The following is a 3,185-nucleotide window of genomic DNA, read 5'->3' as shown; positions in this document are numbered from 1 at the left end:
GTGTCTTCCACTTGAAGTTTACTTCATCAAACTCATATTCTAGTATTTCATCAATTTTTCCTGATTAATTCTCTTCAGAAAGATTGACATTTCCTCCACCTATAACATTTGTAAAGCAATATATAAGTAATACAAATTTATAGTATAAATTACTTTAATAAACGATATGATTTACTTTAATCAGAACATCTTTTTTTTTTATATTTTATATTATTTTTTTACAGGTAATATAATGTATACATTAAATAGATATTCTTTTACTTTAATAAGAATATTATTTACTTTAATCAGAACATGTTTTATTTTATATTTTATCTAATTTTTACAGATATTATAATGTATACTTTTAATACATATTCATTTACTTTAATAGTAGTCTTATTTACTTTAATAATTTACTTTTTATAAAGCAAAAAAATCTTACCACAATAGATCCAAGAATTCAGTAGAAAGGCTTATGTCTATCATCATACTCTCTGTTATCCAAGTATTGAATTGTCAGATTCATAAAGTTAACCACTATCAAACTATAGTGGTTACTCAGACAAATTGGAACAAAAATCTGTCATTAAAATTACAGTTATTAGCCTACAAATTAAAAATTATAATTCCCTTCAATGTAGTTTAATAGACATGAATAATAAGACATACCAACTAAGCTGTTAAAATTTTCTCATTTGCATCACATAGGCATATCCAATCATACCATGCCTAATTCAATTCTTATGAGTGTACTAAAGGAGACTTCACCTGTGCTTTATCTATTTGTTGGGAAGCATCTTGTGACATGAGAGACACCTCTAGTAGTCTCTGTGTATTAATGAGCACATAAAACATATTACTTAATGAGATCATACATGTTTAATTATGATTTAGCTTAACATTTTATTTAACTCTTACATTATGGTCAATGCCAAAAACGAAGCATGAAGGATTTTCTTTCAATCGAGAATCATTCATAAGAAATGACCAACATTAAACTATATTAGATTTTATCATTTGAGCAGGGGCTGTTGGAGCTAGGGATGTTGTGTCATCTCTTGTTATCATGAGATGACTTTTAAAATTCCCAATCTCTTCACTGTGCAAAATTAAATATTTATAGTAAATAAAATATTGTTTAAAGTAAACTAAATATTATCTAAAGTAGATATAATATGTTTGAAATTAAATAATACATTACTCACTGTTGAATGGGCTGTATTTCACAAAGCAGTATTCAACCACTACTTGATAAAGCTCTGGCATTTCATGCATTCTCAATTTGTTTCTGTAGGGAATATTTCAAGCATTACCCCAAACTTGAACCCCACTGTGATCATACACTTAAGCATGGTGGTGTCCAAAGGTAAAGAAGCTAGAGAAAAAGAGTCGCCAACAAGTTTTAGGAACTTGAAAACCGTTCACATGGTGAAGGTTACACCCCTTTACGATCCAGGAGATCGTTAAATCCAATAGGTGTTGAACCAAGACTGGAAGTTCGGGGATGAAGGTACAAATCCAACCTAAAAGAGATTGAACCTACCCTAATAATAGGCCTCTACTTTATTTTGATCGTATTCATGTGCGCTTTCTAACTAACATGCAATCAATAGGATTAACCCAAAACCTGTTTAATCTATGTTGGTTGAATATTAATGCACAAACAAAACTATTATTGGCAATCACTTGAATTATAATCAAATTAGCCCTAAACAAGATTATTAATTATCTTATTAAGCGTGATTACAAGTACAAATTCCCTTTAAACATGCATAAAAGGCGTGATCAAGCAATAACAATAAGCATCAAGCAACATAATAATAATAATAATAATAATAATAATAATAATAATAATAATAATAATAATAATAATAATAATAATAATAATAATAATAATAATAATAATAATAATAATAATAATAATAATAATAATAATAATAATAATAATAATAATAATAATAATCACCATCATAATCCAAATCATTATAATCATAATAACGATCATGTTAAAAATAAATCATTATAATAGCAAGATCCTAGGCATGATACTAACAAGATTAATAACAAACCCTAGCATGTAACTAGGCATTAAAGATCAAAGCTTTAGCCCTAACATGATACTAACATGATATTAAGAAAGAAAATAGGAAGCATCATAACAACATACTTGATCTAAGGAACTTATTCTTTACCCTAAACATCATACTAAGAAAAACATCCTATCATGATACTAGGAAAAGCATCCTTACATGATACTAGAAATCAAAATAACAACCTAAACATGATTTCTATATCATAATATCAATAAATCAATTAAAGTACTTACTTGGATGCCTTGTATCTCTTTCTAATAACAAAATACATGCGTTAGTAACTTCAAGGAAAATATAAACAAAGAATTAAATTAAATAATTGAAATAAGGAATTAAAGAAAGTTTAGACTAGATTTGGGACCAAATCCTTAGAAATATCAAACCTTTCACGTTTAGGGCGAAGGCAACTTCGAACTTGGCTAGGTGTGTCTAGATCTAATGCATGAGGAATTGTGTTTGTAAAAGGCTAGGCTGGAAAGAGGAAGAGAGAATCAAGAAATTCTTGATGACAGTTGATGATTTTAAAAAAGGGGAGATATGACCTCTATTTCTCCAACCCTTAAAAGTGGGAAATTGAGGGAGATTAAGGGTTTTGACAAAAATTAAGTTTTTTGAAAAAATTAGTGAAAGTGAATAGTAACTTCAAAAGGAATAGTGCATTGACCAAATTTTTCTTCTTTTTTGTTGGTAATTTCGGAAATGCCATCAAGAATTGTTGACTCTTGTTGACTTTTCTTTACTTCCTTCACTTTCATTCATATTACGGTTTATGTGATTATGAAAGAATTAAATTTTAGCTTGTTTTAAGGCATGTGTTTTTTGGGTGGGTTAGGTATTTTTTTTAAAAAAAAAAAAGAAAAAAAGGCTATAAAGAACTTCATTTTCTAAATTTTTGTTGCATGCAAAATTTCAAGTGATTGAAGCATTTCCGATCCACAAATCCTTTTGGAAAATATTCAGGTAATTTTCAAGCATCCAATATTTTTTGAAGTTGATTAATGCAAGATTAATGGTTGTATTTTTTTCTAATTATGTTATTTTTTTCGAATTTAGTCGTGGGTCTTACTTGGACATGTTATTTGTTTGTTTAATTTTAAAAATTTGGTATGG

Source organism: Chenopodium album, chromosome 4 (assembly GCF_948465745.1).
Source record: "Chenopodium album chromosome 4, dcCheAlbu1.1, whole genome shotgun sequence".
In the NCBI taxonomy this organism is placed as follows: Eukaryota; Viridiplantae; Streptophyta; class Magnoliopsida; order Caryophyllales; family Amaranthaceae; genus Chenopodium; species Chenopodium album.
Note: the sequence above shows the minus strand (reverse complement) of the source record.